The sequence below is a fragment of the Enhydra lutris genome, unplaced genomic scaffold, assembly GCF_002288905.1.
Source record: "Enhydra lutris kenyoni isolate GAN:26980312 unplaced genomic scaffold, ASM228890v2 scaffoldscaffold42, whole genome shotgun sequence".
Lineage (NCBI taxonomy): Eukaryota > Metazoa > Chordata > Mammalia > Carnivora > Mustelidae > Enhydra > Enhydra lutris.
The window spans coordinates 8401612-8414364 of NW_019154126.1; the positions used below are offsets into that span (position 1 = coordinate 8401612).

Here is a 12753-nt window from a genome sequence, read left to right on the forward strand (position 1 = left end):
TGCCAACAATACTTTTCTATGGAGCAACTGGTAGTGAAAACCACACTCTACTTACACATGTATTGTCTTACATATGCACACATACCTCACTATCCAAATGTAATTTCTCCCTGAAAACACAATAGGTACCAAATTTTGCATTGCAGGAGGTTATATATCACATTTATTTATTTTTTAAAATTATTTCATTTCAACTTTTTAATGTGGGCATTTTCAAAAGCTTGCCTATGTGGGGAGAATAGTGTAAGGAACCTGTAGGTATCTAGCACCCAGCTTCAACGACAGATTCCAATAAAAACAGTTTTTAAGGGGAAAATGAATGTTTCACAGCTCATTCAAAAACAGCAACCAGTTATTCCAAATATTACTAAAATACTCTTATAAACCCATACAATAACAATCTTCTAAGGATTTCTGGCAATTAATGAGCTGCAAAAGACATTCTTTTTTGGAATTAAAAAAAAATTATTATTCTATTCTGAAGGCAGACGGTAAAGCTTTCCAGAAACAACTATAGTACCCATGGTAGATGGAGAGAGGGGACAGTCAAACTGAGGTATTGTAGGCTTTCAGAGTCGCAATACTTTTTCAAATGTAAGAGCTTTTCTAGCTTCTTATGTTCATCACCTCTCTTAGACATTTTCAGTTGATGACATGAAGACAACACAAGATGTTGACCTCTAAGGGGCTATCTGAACTATAGGATCACAGTGTCCTCCACATCCTGTTGCCCTTTTTGATGACACAAGTATGTGGACTAATATTCACAAGTTTGGATTCAAAGAGGAAATTCTGAGGAAAAAATATTGGCAAGTTATAAGAAATATTTGGATGGTGGGAGTTCAGATGGCAAGGTATACTTAACTATGTACATTTTATGGTTAACCACTTAATAAAGTACAGAGGATTCAGGTAATCATGTTGCTACAATTTCTATCTAATTACTTCACTGTTTTAAGTCACAAGCATAAAACTCTCCTCCAAGTAATGCTAAGAAGTTCCCAAGCTGAGTAGACCCTCCAAAGCAGTCATCACTTGGTTGCTCACATTTGATAATCAATGAAAGTAACTCCAAAAATGGTAGTTTCCACAGACCATTATTATTACAGTTGAGAAGTATGGACTGAATTGTGTTCCCCCTACCTCATAAGTTGGAGTCTTAACCTCCAGTACCTCAGCATATAACTGGATACGGACATATGGCCTCTAAAGAGGTAATTACATTAAAATGGGGTTTGGGCAGTGAGTCCTAATTCAATATGACTATTTTATGAGCAGAGATTAGGACACAGACAACATAGAGGGAAGACCATGGAAGGACACACAGAGGAGGTAGCCACTGGCAAGCCAAGAGAGGCCTCATAAGAGACCAAATCTACCAACACTATGACCTTGGTCTTTCAGCTTCCAGAACTGTTAGAAAATAAATGCCTGTTGTCTAAGTCACCCCGCTGGTGATATTGTGTTATGGCTGTCCTAGCAAACCAATACCATCAGTGATGGAGGTCATCTAAGCCAAGCTACGGAGGTGGCCTTTAATTACACGTGGAGGATCTGGGTCTACAGAGTGGGTAGAAACTTTGTTGAAAGGGCTGGGGGCACCTGGATGGCTCAGTGGGTTAAGCCTCTGCCTTCTGCTCAGGTCATGATCTCAGGGTCCTGGGATCCAGCCCTGCATCGGGCTCTCTGCTCAGCGGGGAGCCTGCTTTCCTCTCTCTCTCTCTGCCTGCCTCTCTGCCTACTTGTGATCTCTGTCTGTCAAGCAAAAATAAATAAAATCTTAAAAACAGAAAGAAAGAAAGAAAGAAAGAAAGAAAGAAAGAAAGAAAGAAAGAAAGAAAGAAAGGATGGCCAGGCCCATATGATTTAGTCTGATGCTTCGTGACAAATTTTGATGCCAGTCAGGTGTATGGACGCAGAGTTATCTATTTCAGCTATTTGCCAGGGTATCATAGGTAGCTTGAGGAAGATTTAAGCAGGTATAACACATGGATGATGGAGCAGGTGTACCCTGTGGAATACCCCTGAACTGGGGGCTGGGCGTTACATTTCCTCCAAACCTTAGAGAGCAAGACTAATAACATTGCACTTTTCAGATACATAACGAATATAATAGACAAGACATGTAGAAATGTGACAGTATAAACACAATAACTTGAGGAGTTTATGAAAATATTCTAACTATTTCAAAAATCAGGGGATACCTGGGTGGCTCAGTCAGTTAAGCGTCTGACTTTTGATTTTGGCTCCGGTCGTGATCGCAGGGTTGTGAGCTTGAGTCCTGCATCTGGCCCCACACCAGGCGTGGAGCTTGCTTAAGATTCTCTCTCTCCGGGGCGCCTGGGTGGCTCAGTGGGTTAAGCCTCTGCCGTTGGCTCAGGTCATGATCCCAGGGTCCTGGGACTGAGCCTCGCATTGGGCTCTCTGCTCAGAGGGGAGCCTGCTTCCTCCTCTCTCTCTGCCTGCCTCTCTGCCTACTTGTGATCTCTGTCTGTCAAATAAATAAATAAAATCTTAAAAAAAAAAAAACACTAAAAAAAAAAAAAGATTCCCTCTCTCCGTTTTTTTCTGCCCCTCCCCCAAGCTCTTTCCTCTTTAAAAAAAAAAAAAAAAAAAAATCCCCAAATCAGTATATATACAATTTTGAAAATAGTAAGCAATATCAAGAAATCACTGTCACTACACAGTAATACTAAGGAGTTTTTGGTTGCAGTGGACTTGGAATTACACAAAGGAGCATTAAATTGACAACAATATTTACCAATATTCTCTTCTAAGTGCTTTTCAAACACTAAATAATTACCCAATTAAGCCACTGCAAGATAAGCTCTTATTACTCTGGATTTAGTGAAAAGGACTAATAATTACTATTTTAACAGTTTCTGTGAAGAAAGCCTCAATGTTTACCGAACACAACTGTGAGAATACCCCATCCGTTTAGCAAGTAGGGAACAGAAAAAAACACAAAAGGTTGATTAGTTAAGTGAATTCAGGGAAAGACAGAATTGATTAAGAACTAAGAGCCACGACCTGTGAAAACAGAGAACTTAATATGCAAAGCGGTGACCAAAATTGGCAGAAGGCTATTTATGAATCCTGCCAATATTCAATGTTGCAGACTGACAATGGAGAATCTGTGGTCATGCCCTCAGTGACATAATTCATCACGCTAGTGCTTGGGGCGGTCATGTCCAAGCAATTTATCATCATCATATCACTCGTCTGAGTAAGAGAGGGGGAGATCTTTGATTGTTAACCTCTAGGGAGAATGGATTTATAGCCAACATCCCTAGGAATACAGCGTAGCTCTGCCCGAAGCAAAATGTTCCCTGCTGTGCTTCTGTTTGACTCCGAGTAGAAGTGTGAACACACTGCCTCCAGGACACTGAGAGCAAAAGCGAGGTCTGATGCCCTTAGCTCAATAAGATAGCCAGGAAACCATATTTAAAATCCTTGAAGCTGCGTAAAAAAAAAAAAGGCTTATGGATGATGCATTTCAAATGTCCTTTGGTGACAAGATCATTTCTGAGATGCATCCGTGGATAATCATATTTGGGAAGAATCATCTCTTTTATTTTTTTTTAAGATTTTATTTATTTATTTGAGAGAGAGAGGACAAAGGAGAGTGCATAAGCAGGGGGAGGGGCAGGAGGAGAGGGAGAAGCAGACTCCCCGCTGAGCAGGGAGGCCGATGTGGGGCTCAATCCTAGGACCCCGGGATCATGACCTGAGCCAAAGGCAGATGCTTACCTGACTGAGCTGCCCAGGTGTCCCCACATTGAGCCTTTCTGTATTTTACATTTTAACAACGGCTACCCTTACAGGGTGTAATGAAACACCTAACTACCATTTTGCCCCTGTGATTAAAATCATGAAGCTGATTACTGTGGAAACAAGTAGGCCTGTCTCCCTAACAGTAAGGGCAGCGTTAGGCACAACAGTGAGCCTTCTACAGCACCTTCCCTCCCAGTCTTCCAAGGTGTCTGTTAGACTGGAAATCAGTAATCCCTGGATGCATGCGGCTCAGCTCTTTCCCGAGTCCATTAGTCAGGATAGGCTAATTTCTGCTGTGGTAACAAACAAATCCCCGAATCTTGGGGCCTAAACATAAGAAAAGCTTGTATCTAGCTCTCGCTACATGTCTAACACAGGTCGACAGGGGGCGCTGCTCTGTGTCCTCCTGTCCGGTCCAAGCTGACCAAGCAGCCACTATCTAGAAAATTGGTGGTCGCTGTGGCAGAGGGAAAGAGAATGTGACAGACCTCTCACTGGCTCTTAAAGCATCTACCTGGAAGTGACACGTCACTCCACTTACATCTCATTGGCCAAAGCAAGGCACATGGCCATACCCCGCTGGAAGGGGACAGAGAGACTCCCACACAAAGCATGTGGACTCAGGCAGATATTTCTCACTGAGTTTCATGAAGAGGCACTCAGAGCCGGTTTAGGCCAGGTGGCCAGGTGGGAGCAGGTATTTTATTTTTCTCCTTCTTCCTTTTTTTTTTTTTTTTTTTAAAGTGAGGGAGGATGTCTATGAATGAGAAGCTTTTTTAAAAAAATGAAAGTCTTTTTAGAAAAACTTGGGACTACTGAAAACACACCCTAAAGAACATCTGGTGTGTAAAAAATATATTCAACCATCTTAGGTCCTCCTGTTAACAGTGAAGTTCATAGGGCTACTGTGCAGAACTTAATCAGGAATTAATTTTCCCATTGTTACTGGATGGCTCACTGGGCTATTTAAGACATTTGAGGAGAAAGAATCCTCATATGGTAAACGCTGTAAAGCATATGGAAGGAAGGATGGGCATTTTCCAAGGTCAGTAGTTCTTCCTATGTTATTCAGTTCATTATTTTGTCTTCAGATTTAATTCTGAAAGTAACCCCTAAAATCCTTACATGGGGCTCTCTACCAACTATAATCCCACACCTAGAGGGCACTGAGGATACAGACATAGATTTCTCGAGACTCTGAATGTTCTAACCTATATATGTGTTCTCCTTTTCTCTGCTTTTATCTGGGTCAAAATTTAACTACTCACACTGCAAACTATATTAAATTGCATTTTTTCAGAAATTCTTTTCACTTCAGCCATATTCAAGCTATCTTCTGCCCCTACATGGGGAAGGGGAAAGTTGTCCAGTGAAACCTGTCCTTCAGTGTAGTCACCCCAAAACACACACTGTGCTGGTTCTCTTCCCACCTCACTCGCCATCCTCCTTTGCTGGCTCCTCCTCCACTGATCTCTAAGTACTGGGGTCCTGGGTACTGGGTCCAGGTTCCTCCTCCCTTCTCTACCTATATTCTCTCCCCGGGTCCTGTTATACACTTCCAAGAGCTTCATATATCACGATTAATGACTCCCCAATAATTATCTGTAGCCTAGATCTCTCCCGTCAGCTGCGGTATAATATACCCACCAGCCTATATGACATTTCCCCTTGGACATCACATAGACCTTGTGGTAAGGCAGATGGTACAATGGCACCCAACAACATCATCCTTCCTGGTATTCACACTCCTGTGTTGCTCCCCAACACACACACACACACACACACACACACACACACACACACACACACTGCACCAGGGCTGGTCTGTGTAATCAACAGCAAACAACAGAAGTAACAGCATGCTACTTCTGAGATCAGGTTTTTTGTTTTTGTTTTTGTTTTTTAAAGACTGACTTCTATCTTGGGTTCTCCTTCCCTCTTGGAACATTTGCCCTGGGGGAAGCCACATCATGAATAGCCCTATGGAGAGGTCCATATGGTAAGGAACTAGCCTCCAGCCAACAGCCACCCGAAATCTGTCAATAGCCCTGTGAAGAAGGTAAGAAGCAGAACTTATGGCTCCAGTCAAGCCTTGAGATGACCACAGCCCCGGCTGATGGACTGACTCTACCATTACGAGAGACTCCGAGCCAGAAGAAACCCAACTATCCAATGCCCAAATTTCAGACCCACAGAAACTGATAACAAAGGGCTGTTGTTTTAATCAGCTAAATTTTAGGGCATTTTAAAAAATATAGTAATAGGTAACTAATCTACACATCACAGAGTTAATACACCCCAAATGTAACTTTCCATCTCCCCTACCCCAATTCCCAATTTGTTCTTTCCCTAGCCTTCCTCTTCTTAATTAACATTTACCTCTGCCCAGCTTCTGAGCCAGCATCTTGAGAAGCACCCTTGGCTTCTCCTTCCCTTTCACCACCACCTGCCATTCATCAGTCAGTTCTATAGAATCAAAATCCAAAGCATTTATCAAATCCATCCTTACAATGAAATGGATTAAGAGCCCACTTTGCATGAGGTTCCGCATCAGGTGCTGGAGAAACAGCAGTAAATAAAACATGCCAACCCCGCCCTCACATAGTTGACATTCTCCTAGGAAGGAGTAAAGAATTCATTAACAAAAGAAACAGTATGTCATATGGGAATAAGTTGTATGCAGGAAAACTAAAGGAAGGGAGGGATGGGAATGCAGGGGATTTGAGGGGTGCTAGAATATTATTTTAAATATGGTTGTTAGGAAGGCCCTGCTGGTAAAGTGACGGTTAAAGATTCCACATTCTCTAGCTTTACTGCCACTACCCCAGCCTGAGCTACCCCCATCCTTCATTTGGGCTATATCATAGCCACCTCCGTGGGGCTTCCCTGCCCACAACCCTTTAGTGGTTTCCCACTGCTGTTAGATGAAAATCTAGAGAGCTTACCAGGCTGCACAATGCCCTGCAGGACCTGGTACCACCCTGTCTTTCCAACTTCTTCTTGAACCAATTGCCCCAGCTCCGTCTCAAAGATATTTTGCAATTTCTCGAACATGCCAAGATCCTTCAGGGCTCCTTTGCCTGAGCAGGTCCCACTGAAAGTAATGAACATCGCTAAGTCCTTCTCATCCTTCTAAATTAGAAGGTCTTAGTGAGGACTCCTTTTCACAAACACATGCAAAGTGTCCCCCTCCCCACCCCCTCGACCCCACCAGTTCCATTTTCCTTTATCACAGCCTTCCGTTTATAATTTGTGTCTGTTGGTTAATTAACTTGTTTGTTGATTTTTTTTCTTTGTTTCCTGAAGTCTCTCTGCCTCCAAACAGAATATAGACTCCTGGAGGCTAGAAACCTCATGTGTCCTGTTCCTTATCCGAGCAGCCCCACCGCATGTCCAGCTATACAACATGCATTTACTGAATGGATTAAACCAACCTTTCCTGGCCACCCTGTAATTTTGACACCAAGTGTGACCAAAAATATCATTAAACGGTAAAAGCAGAATCTTGTTTTCAAAAATCTATAGGTTTTTCGATCTAGTAGAGACCTAGAGATCAATTACTTTTATGTGCCAGAAAAGATAAGGAACTTGTACAAAGTCACAGAGTTGGAATCAGAAATAGAATTAGGTTCCACTCATGGGTCCTCAGAGTTCTTTAAGCCAGCCATCTGGCTTCCTGCCCCCCTCTACCAGAGTACCTTTAGTTCCTGTTAGACAGGGGCAGACTTGTGAAAAACACAGGTACAGGGTGGCTAAGTGGTAAGAGCACAGGTTTTGGAATTGGAAAGACATGGATTTTTTTCTAAACTTTGCAGCAGTGTGGCTTACCCTTCTGTGCCTTACCTTCCTCCGCTGGAACAGGAGAACACTGACATAGAGCAATGTTAGGTGCACAGAGCTAAAAGAAGATCCCTGGTGATTTGCTTTTACTAACTGATTTTATGTATATATATATATATATATATATATATATACATATATATATATATATATATATATATGTGTGTGTGTGTGTGTGTGTATATATATATATATATATTCCTATCATGACTCTAAGATCAAGGAATGAAAATAAAATGCATTTTGCTATTTTATGCCCCAAATCTATATTACAGATATTTTAGTAACTTTTATAATAAGACAACATCTAGCCTCCACAAATGAAAAACATAATTTCATAAAGCAGCACGCTGTGAATTTTGTGTTCGAATTATCCTTTTTAAAATTAAGTTGCTATCTTGCTATCAAGTGCAATCTCTCTTGTCTGATCTCTCTTTGCAGTGCGCACGGAGATTTCTTTTTAAAAGGGATGAGTTATTTCTGGAATCACATTAGGTCTTTAGGATAACTGCTGTACACCCCTGCTGTCTATGCAAAGTAAAATGTAACGGGCTAAGTCGGTGTCATAAGTCTTGGGGCTCTTTTCTCCCTGACGTTCATTCTATTTGACAATGAAAGCGATGATCCTTTAGGAGAGGAGTAAATGTTTGTCAGTTTCCTCCGCCGTGGCGGTGATTTAAGGACGAATGGACACGTTTTTATACAAGGCAGAAGCTCTCTGTAAATGTGTCCCCCTCGGAGGTGTCACTGCACCTGAGGCGTCTTCGCAAATATCACAACACTGCGGCTGTAAATACCAAGCTCCTATCCAAAAGGCAGGCGCACTTAAGTGTGTTTCGAGTATCTTTAGGATAGAAGAACCAGGAGACGGTAAAACAAAGGCCAAGGCCAAGGCCCAAGGCTTAGAGGTGTGACTTCAAAGCTCATTAAAAGAGAACGGATATGGGAGAGAAGCCCCCGGCCCAGCGCAGCTGCCAGACGACAACTCCGAAGCCTTTCTGTCGAGCAACGCTGAGCTCGCGCCACGCCGGGCCCTCGGGCCTTGCCCCGCGCCGCACTCTCGGCCTCAGGTTTCAAGCCAGGCTTCGCTGGACTTTTAGACTCTGGGGCTACCAGCTGCTTCTAAGCCCAGGCCAGCCTCCTGGGCTTCACGCAGCCTCGCAATCCCCGTCTTTGCAGCTTCCCCGGCGCATCTGGGGGAAACGCAGCAGCTTGCCAAAGCGCGGGCTGCTTTGAACCTCCCTTCCCCAGGGGGACCTCCGCGGGGGCTCCCCGCAGGGATTAACGCGAAGGGCTCGGCCGCAAGGCCGGCCGCGGCCGCAGCGCCTCCCCGCGGACCTCACCCTTCCTACCCTGCCCACAGCTGCCGCGCCCGCTCCGGCTCCCGCGCACCTTCCCTCCGCTCGCTGCGCTCCGCCTTCTCCCCCGGGACCCTCAGCAGGGCGAGCTTGCGGGGACTTCAACGTCTCCCCCACTCCGGCTCCCACTCCACCCTCGGGCCTCGTCTATTCCCCGCCCCGGGGTCGCTGGGCCGAGTTTTGCAGGATCCGGTCACGCCCTGCGGCCCCAGCTACGCCCCATCTGGCCCTACGCCACGCCCAGCGGCGGGGCTAGGATGTGTGCCGGGGCCCGCCCAGCCCGCCTCCAGGCCAAGTCCGCGATCAGTCTGGCGGGTGGCCTGCCCTAACCTTGGAATAGCCAAAGAGCTCGAAGCCGCAGGATCCTTTCAGCGGCTGAGTTGGGAGCCCACTTTCTCTGCATAAGAGTCTATTGTAGGTACCCCCCAAATGTCCTAGCACGAAAAGGACTAGGAGTTAGATCCCCCAAGGGGACAAAAAGCGGCTGCATTTTCCTTAAAAGTCCTTAAGAGTCGCAGGTCTTACAGAAAAGACTGCTTTGGCAAAGATTTCGGCTTCCTCCAAGGATTGCTAATCAGAGGGACGCATTGGCAATTTGTTATCTTAAACAGGTTTGGATCATCGTTTGAATACAAAGCAACTTTGGGTTTATTTCTCCACTGTTTCATGTCCCTGGGCCTGAGGTTTCTCATCTTTGCAGAGTTTTTACCGAATAGTAGCACGCGAACTGGCCTTAATACCTCCTATGGCAGCTGGCTTAGTCAAAGTGAGAGCATCTGTCCCCCCAAAAGAGCGCTAGGAACAGTTGTCGTGACACAGAGTAATTCCTTTAAGTATTGCACTGTATTCAATTCATTTGATCCTGAATTCTGGGGGATGAGGACTAAAATGGGAAGAATCTCCAAGTGTCATGTGAAAGGAAGGTAAACATCTAATAATAATAATGATAATAATTAATAATAAGAATCTTGGATAGTGTTTCCTGAAGCCAATTCTGCTACTCTAGGTGATGCGTATATGTTATCTTGCTTAATTTTTAGAACGACCTACATGTGGTAGGATCATTTTCTCCTCCAGTTACAGATTGGAAAACATATCCCGAGAGAGAAGTACCTTGTTCCCGGCCAGGGTTAGAACCTACTTTGGTCAATGTCAGTATACCACACCTTCTTAGATGAGAGCAGGGCAGTTTCATAGGAGGCTAGTTAATCGATTTATTTAAGTCAGAAAAAGAAGACAAAAGGAGATGAAGTTGTGTGTGTGTGTTCATTTTTTAAGGAAGTAAAACTGTAAGAAGCTGGTTGGTAAAGGTGAGGCAGGGAGACAGAACTGAAGGAGAACAGTGGTCCTTAAGGTGGCAGCTGCTCAAATCCTAGGAACAGGGAATGGGATAAAAATAGGGCCCAAGAGTGGGAGGCACAAGAGTAAATGGAGAGCTTAAGAACTCTGGAGGGATGAGCCGCCTGAGTGGCTCAGTGGGTTGAGCCGCTGCCTTCAGCTCAGGTCATGATCTCAGGGTCCTGGGATCGAGGCCCGCGTGGGCTCTGCTCAGCAGGGAGCCTGCTTCCCTCTCTCTCTCTCTCTCTCTCTCTCTGCCTGCATCTCTGCCTACTTGTGATCTCTCTCTGTCAAATAAATAAAAATCTTAAAAAAAAGAAAAGAACTCTGGAGGGATAAGTATTGAGAGAGCTGGATATCACTAGGAATGAATGACTGGGGCTCATACTGAGATTATATAATGCATAGGTGGATCGACTGAAGCTTCTAGAGTGATTTCAGTGCTGGCTAACACTTTGTTCATGCTGCAACCATGAAGCCTTATAAATGTGTACCTGACCATGGCTTTGAGGAAAGACCTAAAAGTCCATTATTTATAATGCTATGCATCTTGCTAGTCCGTACTGCCAGATGTGAAATTATACGCAAGATCCATGTTTAAAAATGATGTCAGTTTTTCTTTATGGAAGCTACTAAAGTCTCCACTGCTCCTGTTGCATCCATCGGTGCAAGATCTGTGATAGATTTCACAGGCAGGCTCTTTTGTTGGCTTTACTTCTTAAAACATAGCGTTAAAGGGAAACTAGTCTAGATTTTATTTCTCTTTGAAAGAAACACCTTCAGAGAAACTTCAGATTAATACTGTAGGTGTCTGTTGTGAACACATGTGCTCAAAGGGAGAGAAATCCATGCAAATCCAGTGTGCCACGGTGAAAAATGTTGGTGGCATATAGTATTGGTGGCAGGGAGTATATACTGTGTAATTCCATTTCCCATCATAAGTGATTTAAGCACTATTGTTGATTAAGCACCAAATGCTCTCCTATGGAAAAAAGTAATTAAAATAAGCATTCTCCACTGCTGGCCCCCAATACCCGCTAGCCCTGGGGATACGCAGACAAGAATGGATAAAAGAGGTCTCTTAGGATGTTCTGCCATCAAAAATGATAATCTGGTATCAAACCTCGCGCCCAACTTCATTTTTCAGTCTTTCGTCCTGGAAAAGCCGAACGTGGAGATATTTTTTGAAACCTTGAATATCAATGTACTGCCATACGCCTATGATGAAATAGCCAAGTTAGAAATCACGTTATTAAGGAACCAAAGGTTTCCAAATCAATCTCTCAGAGAAGGGTTTAGTTCAAATGTGCTCTCATTTCTGCGGTACCCGCTTTTCATTTTTATAGTATCTTTGAATTTTGACAGTACTTGTACTCAGAGACCCGAAATTGGCGGAGAGAATGAAATCAAAACCAAACATCCAAAACCCCTCGCTGTTTGGATGAAACTTCTGGAAAGCACTCAGGTCTTCATTACTCTAGTTAGTTGTTTTAAATATTTACGCAAAAATAGTCTATGGGAGAGAAAAAACCCCGAAGAGGTCAAAATATGAAGTAATCCAGATAATTATCAGACAAGCCTCCGATACAGAGCACAGCTGACAATATCAGTTCGTAAACTGTGTGGCTGTCAGATTTTAATTGTTAATTGGAAGTTAAAACTGACAGCGCTGCAGAGATATTCTCGGTTTAATCTTTAGTTGTAGTATGATAAACTAGTCCCATCATTTCCAGGAGATCTATTAGAGACCAGTGTCACAAGAGGGCCAGCACGGAGGTTTCAACACACGTTTTCTGATCAAATTCTTCTTTTTTATACCTCCCAGGGAATACAACTAATTACTCAGTATATTTTATTACTTCACCTAGAGGCAAAAGAAAAATGAAATTAAAACTTTTCTAGTTCTTACCCAGCTAAATTGAAAACACATAATCTCCCAATTCAGGAAACTTTTTAATGGGGAGTGTACCTTTACAAATGAGTCATTTACAACTTTTTGTTGAAGCCAATTACAAGTTTGTCTCCGGCGTTATTAAGACTCTAATGGCCACTGTGGAAAATAGAGCAGTTCCTCAAAAACTTAAACAGAGAATTACCAAAGGATCCAGCAACTCCCCTTCTGGGTATTTAGCCAAAGAAGGTGAAAGCAGGACTTGAAGAGATATTTGTACACCAGTGTTCCTAACAGCATTATTCACAATAGTTAAAAGGTGGCAACAATCCAAGGGCCCATTGATGGATGAATGGGTAAACAAAATGTAGTAGACACATACAATGGAGTGTTATTTAGCCTTAAAAGGAACGTTGATAATGCCACAACACCAAGGAACTTTGAAGGTATTATTTTAAGTGAAATAAGCCAGATGCAAAAGGACAAATGCTGTAGGATTTCACTTATATAAGGTGCCTAAAAATGGTTGAATTCTTTTTTTAAAAAATATTT

The 12753-nt window shown here is 43.3% G+C and overlaps 1 protein-coding gene across 1 annotated transcript in view; it reads right to left on the minus strand.

The window, feature by feature from the left end:
- LOC111155574 (phosphotriesterase related) overlaps positions 1-9156 on the minus strand; it is a 68573-nt gene extending 59417 nt beyond the window's left edge. The window contains exon 1 of the mRNA XM_022515819.1: positions 9007-9156. The gene's annotated coding sequence lies outside the window, so the exon portion shown is untranslated. The remainder of the gene's footprint in view (positions 1-9006) is intronic.
- Positions 9157-12753: the final 3597 nt, after the last annotated feature.